We start from the raw sequence: 12,068 nt of genomic DNA, 5'->3' as shown, positions 1-12,068 counted from the left end.
AGGAAACTGGAAAAGGTCCTGTGACTGAAGTTAACAGCAACGGGCAGAGAGAAAGGCTCTAAGCTTCAGATTTAAAGAGACAAAAGCTGTAGAAGGCAGATTTAAAGCGAGAACAGCTTGCAAGAGGCAAGAAGGCCCAAAAGGATGGCTGAAGGTCAGTAACTCTTTGCTATGAGCATATGAAGCAGTGGTGTACTGTTGACAGCTGAGTCAGTGAGAGAGAGTGTGTGGAAGACAGCTTGAATGCGTGTGGTGGCCCAGGGAAGAGGACAACTTCTCAAAGGCAACTAGGAATGGGCAATAAATGCTGGCCCAGCTAGCGAAGGCCACATCCCTGTGAATGAATTTTAAAAAAACATCAGGAGAGTTGAAAATCCTGGAGGTGAACCCTTGTGGAAGACATCTGAGAGAAAGCATCGGCTTGGGAGAAAATTCCAAGGCAAGTTCTTGGAGAGTGGAGATTGAAAACCCTCATGTGAAAGAGAGTGTTCAGAGAGACTGTTTGGCTCATGGTGTGACAAGCATCTGGGGGGAGTTGAGGAGATGTCCATGGCATCTGCATGAGGTGGCATCTTTTTTTAAATTCATTCACGGTATGTGGGCTTCGCTGGCTGGGCCAGCATTTATTGCCCAACCCTTGAGCAGATAGTGGTGAGCTGCCTTCTTAAACCGCTGCAGTCCATGTGATGTAGGTACACCCACAGTGCTATTAGGAAGGGAGTTCTAGGATTTTGATCCAGTGACAGTGAAGGAACGGCAATATATTTCCACGTCAGAATGGTGTGTGGCTTGGGGGCGCACTTCCAGGTGGTGGTGGGGATCATGCCGACTTTTCTGCCCACCACCAGGCTTACTTCAGAACAGAAGATTCCGCCCATAGCCTCATTTGCAGACACCAGTTTATTATTTCTAGATTTCTTTTAAATTGAATTAAAATTCTCAAACTGCCATTGTGGGATGTGAACTCACATTATCTGGATTTTCCGTTCAGTAACGACTTATCAAACTAAGATGCTGTCTTTAATGTTCTGCGAACAAGTACCTTTTGTTCTTCTGCAGCATTAAGCTTATTTCTATCCTGAGTATGGTTAATTATTTTTCTTAACCAGAATGCATCAACCGCACACTTACTGACACTGAAGAATCCAGAGGATAGAGGAAGAGGCCAAGATGCGGCTTGGTGATGACCATTGTGGGGGTTTAGAGGGGACAGGTGGTGGCAGCAATAAACAGACAGGGAGGCTACAATTTCCAATACGAGTATTTGCCTTGTGTCTTGGTTTTCAGAACTGACAACATTCTAGGTGTAATTTGACTAGAGCACTACATAAATCAGGCTTATCAAAGTACCTACCCAATTCTACCCAATCTCTAGATAAACAGCATGTTCCAAGCATTATAATCCTTATTCCATACAACAGATACTAGCATTAATGATATGCCAGCACACAAATCATTCTTCCTTTATGGATATAAAATTGGATAAGCATTCCAAGATGAAATATAGGCATCAAGCCAATACATAAACTACATGAACAAAAGAAAATATTCTCAATGAGAATATCAACCTCTACTCCTCAGGGCACCAGCCAACCACGGGACATGGTCATTTTCCTTCAAAAGGGTGTAAATAACTGCAGAAATCACTCGTCTGGGTGGAAGTTCTACCCTTTGATCATGACCAGAAGACTTCCAGAGGTGCATCTAGCTCCACATCTTGGTGTGAAGTGACTATAATGATGACATAACCAGTTAAATGTTGCAATGGGACTCCTGGAAGACAATGCCACCATCTCTGACAATACTATAAAATGCTTAAGGTTGTAAAACACAACCTCCTTGGGATAATTAACCAATTAACACATCAAATGACCGTCCTTATGCATCCACACGAATGTATAACTCGAGGAAAATCTAACGGACAACCGCTACATGCTGAGTTTAGTATACAAGAATAGTTTAAGAAATTGAATGTGGGCAAAAATCATTTTGATACATATGGGTACAGAGCACTACATGAGCTGTAATTTTCCCCCTTTCTTGGTAGGGAGCTAACTTTCATTGCAGAAACCAAGATAAAGAACCAGCATGTGTGAAATATATGCATGGCATGAATTAGTGCCATAAAATGTGTGTCAAATATGTCAACACATAGCATTAATTTAGCCTCATATCAATGTGTTGTACAGTGTTGATCAGTGGCAAAAGGGATAAATAACTCAATGGAACAAGTTGTTAAAGGTGGCAGCATCACACAAATTAATAAACAAAGTGAAATCAATTCTAGCAAGTTTTCGGGTAGTAAACAAGCATGGTGTTACTAATAGGTGTGGTGCAAAGACGAGCACTTCCATGTTGAAAATATCTATACCATTAAAAAAAATGGCAACGTACGGTGTAAAAATATTAACCACAATACTCAATCCTTATATGTTATAGCTATCGCTTCCCATGCTTTTAACCTTACCCCATTACATGCAACTAATTGGAAGTGTGTGCAGAAGGGAGCTCATGCCTCAAGTTGTCATAATAACTAGTTTAAAGCTATCACCTTTTTTGTACCAACATCTGTTCTCTTGTCAACACATGTAAATTGTACTAATTTATCTATTATTTTAATGGAATAATTGAGAACACAACATTTAAACAGTATAAACACCAATGACAAACTCAGCTCACACTTGCGCAATGAGTTTAAGTTATCTGAAAAATTTCAATACTATAAGTTTAATTCAGAATTCGCTGCTGCCTACCTACTGTTTTACATCCTCCTTCAGCCCAGCACTTCAGATGAATGATAGCTTGTTAATCTGCTGGATAAAATAGGCAAGAAAGTTAGATACATCTAGCATTTCAAATAAATAATAGCCCACTCACATCAGTTGAAAAACAATCATGTACAATACAAAGATCAAGCATTCATTTACACAGCTTTATGTCCTTAGGGTATCTCAAAGGGCTCCAGAACCAATAAATTACTTCTGGGCCATAGTGGCTGTTGCAATGTAAACAGATGCACCAGCCAATATGTGCACAGCAAGATCTCACATTCAACAAGGTAAATCACCAGGTCACCCACTTCATTGGTACTATTTGAGGGGAAAACGTTGGCCAGGACAGTGGAAAAGCTTGCAGTTTTTCTTCAATCTTATACATTTAATGTCTTATCCATAGGTAGTCCTTCCAATTAGGCAGCACTCCCTCAACATCTCACTGTAGTGTGGAGCCTGAGTTACATGCTCAAGTCTCTGTAGTGGACCCAGGACCTTCAGACTCTGAACACAGTGCTACCAGTGAGCCACGGCTGACCACATACTATAAATTACAGCCCTAACTTTTCCATCACAGTTTCACCCTCTTTGAGGTTTCCACTACATCTCTTTATTTACAAATACACAAATGTAATTTGAATGCTCAATTTTTCTTACACAAAAGCAAGCCCAAAACTACATGCTTACATTACATTACAACACTTCGAAAGCAACGCCACTATCAGGAACTTCCTTTTTAAAGAGTGTGCCAACCTCAAACAGGCTAATAAACAAAGCACTGAATTATTTTGGCAAGAACATCCAGGAAGTGTTGTCCTGGCCCACCTGCCATCTTGCACCCTCCATAAACTTGAGCACTTCCAAACTCTGCTGCCCATGTCAAAATTAGTACCAAGTTCCATTCGCCCATCACCCTGGACTTGCTGACCTACACTGGCTCCCAATCCAGCAATGCCTCGATTTAAAATTCTCATCACTGTTTTCAAATCCCTCCATGGCATCCCCATCTCCATAGCCTCCTCCAGCCTAACAACTCTGAGATTTCTCTTGCACAAGCTCGATTTTAACCTGGCAGTCATGTCTTCAGCTGCCTAGGTCCTAAGCTCTGGAATTCCCTCCCTAAACTTCATTGACTCTCTACCTCCTTTAAGGCAGTTCTTAAAGCCATTCAGAAGAGTCATATTGGACACGAAATGTTAACTCTGTTTTGCTCTTCACTGATGCTGCCACACCTGAGATTTTTCAGCACTTGGCTTTCCTTCCTTAAAACCAATCTCTTACTTGTCCTACTGTATCCTTACAGGGACATAGGAACAGGAGGAGGCCGTCTGGCCCATCAAACCTGTTGTGCCATTTAATTAGATCATGGCTGATAATCTATCTTAATGCCATTGTCCCACGCTATCCCCATATCCCTTGATGCCATTAGTATCCAGAAATCTATCGAATTCTGTCTTGAACATGCTCAATGATTGAGAAACCATAGCCCTCAAGATTCACTACCAAGTGAAGAAATTCCTCCTCATCTCAGTCTTAAATGGTCTGGCCTTATTCTGAGACTGTGTCCTCTGGTTCTAGACTTGCCAGGCAGAAAAATATCCTATCTAATCTACCCTGTCAGATCCTGTAAGAATGTTGTAAATTTCAATGAAATCACCTCTCATTCTTCAAAACTCCAGAAAATAGAGGCCCAGTTTCTCAATCTCTCACCATCCCAGACAATCCCACCATCCCAGAGGTGAACCTCTGAGGAATGTACAACCTTCCTTAGATAAGGAGACCAAAACTGTACACAATACTCCAGGTGAGGTCTCACCAAGGTTCTATATAAGTGCAGCGAGACATCTTTACTCCTGTACTCAAATCCCCTTGCAATGAGGGCCAACATACCATTTGCCTTCCTAATTTGTTTGCTGCATTTGCATGCTAGCTTTTAGTGACTCATGAACAAGGACATCCAGGTCCCTTTGGACATCAACACTTCCCAACCTCTTACCATTTCAGAAATATTCAGCTTCTGTTCTTTTTACTCTTGTTCACATTATATTCCATCTACCAAGTTCTTGCCCATTCACTCAACCTGGCCAAGTCCCCTTGAAGCTTCCTTGCATCCTCCTCACAACTTATATTCCCACCTAGTTTTGTGTCATCATCAAATTTGGAATTACTACTTTTGGTCCCCACATCCAAATCATAAGACGTAGGAGAAGTAGGCCATTCGGCCCCTCGAGTCTGTTCCACCATTCAATGAGATCATGGCTGATCTGATAATCCTCAACTCCACTTTCCTGCCTTTTCCCCATCACCCTTATTCCCTTACCAATTAAAAATCTATCTATCTTCGCCTTGAATATACTTAACGACCCAGCCTCTACTGTCCTCTGTGGTAAAGAATTCCATAGATTGACTACCCTCAAAGAAGCAATTCTTCCTCATCTCTGTCTTAAATGGGCGACCCCTTACTCTGAAATTATGCCCTCTGGTCCTAGACTCTCCCATAAGGGGAAACAACCTCTCAGCATCTACCCTGTCAAGCCCACCAAGAACCTTATATCTTTCAATAAGGTCGCCTCTCATTCTTCTAAACTCCAATGAGTACAGGCCCAACCTACTCAACCTCTTCTCTAGAAAATCCCTCCATACCCGGGATCAATCTAGTGAACCTTCTCTGGACTGCCTCCAATGCCAATATATCCTTCCCAAGATAAGGGGGTTTAAACTGTTCACAGTATTCTAAGTGTGGTCTAACTAGTGCCTTGTATCGTTTTAGCAAGACTTTCCTATTTTTATATTCCATTCCCTTTGAAATAAAGGCCAACATTCCATTTACCTATTACCTGCTGAACTTGTATGCTAGCTTTGTGTGATTCATGCATGAGGACCCCTCCAAATCCCTCTGTGCTGCAGTTTTCTGCAGTCTTTCTCCATTTCAATAATATTCAGCTCCTCTATTCTTCCTTCCAAAGTGCATAACCTCTCATCTTCCCATATTATATTCCATCTGCCAAGTTTTTGCCCACTCACAACCTATCTACATTCCTCTGTGGACTCTGAGTCATCCTTACCATTTGTCTTCCCACCTATTTTTGTGTCATCCACAAATTTGGCGACATTCACTTCCCTCATCCAAGTCATTAATATATATTGTGGCCTCAGCACTGATTCCTGTGGCACTCTACTAGTTACAGGTTGCCTTCCTGAAAATTCCCCCCTTTTGCCAATTCTGTCTTCCATTAGTTGGCCAATCCTCGATCCATGCTAATATACTACCCCCCCAACACCAAGGGCTCTTATCTTATTAAGTAGCCTTATGTGTGGCACCTTATTGAACGTCTTTTGGAAATCTAAATATATTACATCTACTGGTTCCCCTTTATCTATCCTGCTTGTTACCTCTTCAAAGAATTCTAATAAATTTGTCAGCCATGATTTCCCCTTCATGAAGCCATGCTGACTCTGCTTGCTTAGATTATGTAATTCTAAATGCCCTGTTTTTTGTCTCCTTCCCTTTTTGAATAAGGGTGTTACACTGGCAGTTTTCCAATCCTCTGGGACTTTTCCAGAATCTAAGGATTCTTGGAAGATTACTACCAATGCATCCACTATCTCTGTAGCTACTTCCTTTAATATCCTAGGATGCAACCCATCAGGTCCAAGGGACTTATCGGCTTTTAGCCCCATTAGTTTCCCTAGTACTTTTTCTCTAGTGATAGTTATTGTATTTATTTCCTCCCCCCACCCCCCTTTGCCCATTGATTATTTAGTATTTTTGGAATGCTATTAGCGTCATCTACTGTGAAGACTGATGCAAAGTATTTATTTAACTCCTCTGCCATTTCCTAGTTCCCCATTATTATTTCCTCAGCCTCATTCTCTAAGGGGCTTATGTTCACTTTGGCCTCTCCCTTTTTATATATTTAAAGAAACTCTTACTGTCCATTTTTATTAATGTTAATTTACTTGTTAATTTACCCTCAAAGTTTTTCTCCCTCTTTATTGTTTTTAAAGTCATCTTTTGTTGGTTTACCACTAATCTTTGCCACATTGTATGTTTTTTCTTTCAATGTGATACTATCCTTAACTTCCTTGGTTAACCATGGTTGGTTTATGCCCTTCCTAGAATCCTTCTTCCTCACTGGGATATATCTTTGTTGTGAGTCATGAACTATTTTCTTAAATGTCTGCCATTGTTCATCAACCGTCTTTTCTGCTAAGCTCCTCTCCCAGTCCACTCCAGCTAACTTTGCCTTCATTCCTTTATAATTACACTTATTTAAGTTTAGCACAGTTGTTCCGACCCAAGTTTCTCACTTTCAAACAGAATGTTAAATTCAACCATGTTATGGTCACTGTTTCCGAGGGGTTCTTTTACTCAGGTCATTTGTTAAGCCTGCGTCATTACACATTACCAGATCCAAAATAGCCTGATCCCTGGTTGGATCCATAACATACTGTTCTAGAAAACTGCCCTGAATACACTCAATGAGTCCTTGCTCATGGCTACCTCTGCCAATTTGATTTTCCCAATCTGCATGAAGATTAAAGTCACTGCCTTTTTGGATGATTGTATAGACTGTGAACAGCTGTGGCCCTAGCAGTGATCCTTATGGTACCCCACTAGTCTGCCACCCTGAGAATGATCCATTTATTCTTACTCTGTTTCTGTCCATTAAACAATTCTCAATCTATACCAGTATATTACCCTCAATCTCATATACTTTTAATTTTGTTTACTAACCTCCTGTGGGACCTTATCAAAATCCTTTCGAAAATTCAAATACACCACATCTAGTGGTTCTCCTTCATCTATGCTACAAGTAACATCCTCAAAAAACTCCCAACAGGTTTGTCAAACATGATTTCCCTCTCATAAATCCATGTTGAATCAGCCCAATTGTATCATTACTTTCTAAGTGCCCAGTTATCACATCCTTTATAATAGATTCTTATATCTTACGTGGCTTAGTATCAAGTATTGTTTGGTAAATTTCTTGTGAGGCACTTTGGAATGTTTTAATATGATAACGGCACTAGATAAAAGCAAGTTGCTGTTGTCAATATTGATATTTTGTGTTCTTTTCTACATTAAAATATTGTTCACAGCAATTCTTGTACTGAGATGCTGCTTGGGCATCAGATGGCATGTGCTGTAATTAAGTTATTGATGAAACTACTCAAACTTGGGGTTAACGACAGTGCAAAGTATAAAACAATTATAAAGAGTCAAGGCTTTGCTCTACTCTTTAGGTAAATCCAAAACTATTCACGTTTCTAAGTCCTGATTTCCATTCACTCACTATCTCTTTTGAAAAAGAATTGATTTTTAATAATGCACGTCTCAATAAAAAAAAAATCATATAAGAGGAAAATTGAGATTTGCTGTAATCAAAGAACAATGTCTGTTTATATGACTTGGTAGTAACATAGATATAAATATTACCACAGCAACCAGATGGGATTTTTATCTTTGCCTCTGATCTGATCACAACAGCTTCGCAATGTCAGGTGCTTCTGTTAGGAAATGATGCAAGGGACTGAGGCCAGGTTTAACCAGAATATTGCAAATTCAGAAATATTGTTACAGAGGCGACTCACAGCTCTCAGCTCCTCATACAAATGAATTTTGCTGAGCTATTTGAGGGCACACCAAAATTAAATGTGTAAAATCAAAAAACATTTCCAAATAACAGCATGGTGACAATAAATGTATAACAGCTCTCTCTGCTGTACTCATTTCCAAAATCCACACAATGGAAACTATGAATATTCGATAATTATCAGTTTGTTCCAACAATCATAGGATCCCTGATTTTGATTGCTATCCAGTGCTCACTGCTGTAGAGTGAACATGTACCAGGTGAAGAAAGGATCTTATTTGACTATAATACACATTGCTGGAACAGCCAGTCCAAATTCACTATCTGTGTTCACTTGTGGATCTTCACTGGTTGATGGTGTACATGGAACAATAAGCCAAGCAAGAATCAGATGGAGAGAAAACAAGGGTCGCATGTTATCAAAGCAATACCTTAAAAAATACATGCAATTTCAATGCAGGTTACACTGAATGCCAAAACAAAACTTTCTCACTCTGCACCACATCAGCAAACATTCCCTTGTTAGATTAGACACAAAGTAAAGCTCTCTATTTTCAAATTGTAAAATTTGCCAATCTCAAAATCACCATCCATCCTGTATTACCGCCATTTTCCATACTAGCAATTCTTTCAGTACAGTGCACTGTAATTCACGTACAGCAGATTACTTGTTCACACAAATTACGCCAGTAGTCAGGCACGTCTACATCAGGAGATTAAGCTTCAGATCAGGAGGCAGCCAGAAAGGAGCATGTTTCAAGTGTGGCCAGATCCCAGAACGGGGCGTGGATGGGAGAAGCAAAAAAGCAGACAAAACTACTTCAATGTGCTGGCATCATATAGACATATGATGCTACAAACTCACCTTCAAGTTACTAAACAAAGATGACAACCAATCTCTTCGTGCAACTATCAACTCTTAAGAACCATGTGGAACTACACTAAGAAGGATGAGGCAGTGAAGACTGAGTGAAGGGTAATGACATACAGACATGATTGATTTTGAGGTTTAACCCCTTGAGCCTCATGAAAATCAGTTTTTTTATTGGAACAGCTGTTAATTCAGTGGGAGGAAAAAGTGAGCTAACAAAGGCAAAGGTTAGACAGTGTAATGAAACATTGAGATATAGGTCACTGTAAGCTAAGACACCGAACTGTGGTTAGCAGGCCACGAAAGGAGTCTGATGTTCTGATGGTGAAATGAAAATGGTGAAATTTGTCAAAGGACCGCCACAGGTGGCACAAGCAGCAGCTAACATCCCGCACACATGGGAGGAGTGCCATGAACCAACTTTTTACTGATCTCAAAAGTTGGTTCTGAAAGGCTTTCACCCATCAGTTTGGGATCAGTGAAATCCAATTACTGGATACAAAAAAAAGCAGTGTTTTAACACACTACTGCCTTTGCTCTCCATATATTAACTCATTTGTACTAAATTTCAAACGTACTTTTCCTTTGGCTCCTTATTCCTTTGCATTTTGACATGATTAAAAAATGCTAGCATTAATAAATTGCTAATGATCCTAATTTGTTAGTGCTGCCGTTACTATCCCTATTATTTGCAATGGAGTGTGAAAACAATGAGACGTCATGGATCAACCCGTCAGGCTAGCACCATTTTTAAGCCTAGATTAAACCAACATTGATGACTATAACTCAGCCTGCCGACACAGCGTTTACTAATCCAACCTCAGGTGTTATTACTTAGCCAGAAACACACTGAAGCAGAAGCAAGCTGAATGCCACCAGCACATCAATTATCAGCCCAAGCCTGATTGTTGTCCAGGTCCTGCTGCATATGACCACGGACTGCTTCAGTATCTGAATAGTCATGAATGGTGCTGAATATTGTGCAAACATCCCCAATTCTGACCTCAAGACGGAAGGAAGGTCATTGATGAAACAGCTAAAGATGGTTGGGCCAAGGAAGCTACCCTGAAGAACTCCTGCAGTGATGTCCTGTGACTGAGATGATTGACCACCAACAACTACAACCATCTTCCTTTGTGCTAGGTATGACTCTAACCATTGGACAGTTTTCCCCTCGATTCCCATTGACACCAGTTTATCTAGGGTTCCTTTATGCCACACTCGATTAAATGCTGCTTTGATGTCAAGAGCAGTCAATCTTACCTCACGGGTTCAGCTCATTTGTCCATGTTTAGACTAAGGCTGTAATGAGGTCAGGAGCTGAGCGAACCAGGCAGGACCCAAACTGAGCAGGTTATTTCTGAGCAAGTATTGCTTGATAGCACTGTTGATGACACTTTCCATCACTTTGCTGATGTTCGAGAATAGACTGATGGGGTGGTAATTGGCCGGGTTGGGTGTGCCCTGCTTTTTGTGGACAGGGCATACCTGGGCAATTTTCCAAATTGTCTGGTAGATGCCAGTGTTGTAGCTGTACTGGAACAGCTGGCTCAAGGGGGCAGCTAGTTCTGGAGCACAAGCCTTCAGCACTATTGCTGGAATATTGTCAGGACCATAGCCTTTGCAGTATCCAGTGTCGTCACCATTCCTTGATATCACATGGAATGAATCGAATTGGCTAAAGACTGGCAGCTGTGATGCTGGGGACCTCAGGAGGAGACAGAGATGGATCATCCACTCAGCACTTCTGGCTGAAGATCGCTGCAAATGCTTCAGTCTTGCCTTTTGCACTGAAGTGCTGGGCTCCCCCATCATTGAAGATGGGGATATTTGCAGAGCCTCCTTCTCGTGTTAGTTGTTTAATTGTCCACCACCATTCACGGCTGGACATGGCAGGACTGCAGAACTTAGATATGATCCGATGGTTGTGGGGTCACTTAGCTCTGTCTATTGCAAGCTTTCACTATTTGGTATGCAAGTAATCCTGTGTTATAGCTTCCCCAGATTGACAACTTATTTTCAAGTATGCCTGGTGCTGTTCCTGGCATACCCTCCTGCACTCTTCATTGAACCAGGGATAATCCCCTGGCTTGATGGTAATGGTAGAGTAAGGGATAAGCTGGGCCATGAGATTACAGATTACGGTTGTGCACAATTCTGCTCCTGATGGCCGACAGCACCGCATGGATGACTATTTTTAAATTGCCATATCTGTTGGGAATCCAACCCAACTAGTATGGTGGTAGTGCCATACAACACGTTGGACAGTATCCTCAATGTGAAGATGGGGCTTCATCTCCACAAGGAACGTGCGGTGGTCACTCCAAAATCAAAACCAAAAAGGAATAGCGAAGATGTAAAACTTGCAGCATCTTGAAAAACAGGCCAGCTTATGCTTCATCAAGTGATCATAAGGGCAGGACCAAGGAACAAGAAAGTAATTTTAAGGTTTTGCACACTGCACAGAAAACATGAGCATCCCCTGAAGAGAAAATACTTTGGAGACAATTCACAAAAGTTTCAGTAAAGGTGAAGTTGTCTTCAACAATGTTAATCAATCCGGGTCCAAGGGATGCATCTAGAGGGATTTTGCTTTCAAATCAGAGCAAAATATTCTAACTATGGGGCAAACTTTCCTGTTTACTATGTGTATTGAAATCACAAATGTATCAACTAAACAAAAGCTTAGGGAAGAGTCATTCTCTGGTCCATTCCCCAGGGCAATGCCTTGACCAATCAGAGTTGACCTGCCTGGTTTGAATTTGAACAAAGCTGGGCACTTAACTGTTCCATGTTGCATCCTCCATGGAAACACCACCACCGGAGTCC

The 12,068-nt window shown here is 41.0% G+C and overlaps 1 protein-coding gene across 15 annotated transcripts in view; it reads right to left on the bottom strand.

Annotated features, from left to right (window-relative positions):
• The window catches only part of LOC121285735 (nuclear receptor subfamily 2 group C member 1-A-like), a 116,793-nt gene that overhangs the window by 66,920 nt on the left and 37,805 nt on the right, over window positions 1-12,068 (bottom strand). For 11 of the 15 annotated variants that reach the window (XM_041202477.1, XM_041202484.1, XM_041202471.1 and 8 more), the window contains one exon: window positions 2,754-2,813. The gene's annotated coding sequence lies outside the window, so the exon portion shown is untranslated. The remainder of the gene's footprint in view (window positions 1-2,753; window positions 2,814-12,068) is intronic. The other 4 variants (XM_041202475.1, XM_041202472.1, XM_041202473.1 and 1 more) reach the window with 1 other exon arrangement.

Source organism: Carcharodon carcharias, chromosome 13 (genome assembly GCF_017639515.1).
Source record: "Carcharodon carcharias isolate sCarCar2 chromosome 13, sCarCar2.pri, whole genome shotgun sequence".
Lineage (NCBI taxonomy): Eukaryota > Metazoa > Chordata > Chondrichthyes > Lamniformes > Lamnidae > Carcharodon > Carcharodon carcharias.
Note: the sequence above shows the minus strand (reverse complement) of the source record. Positions and strands in the feature narration are given on the sequence as shown.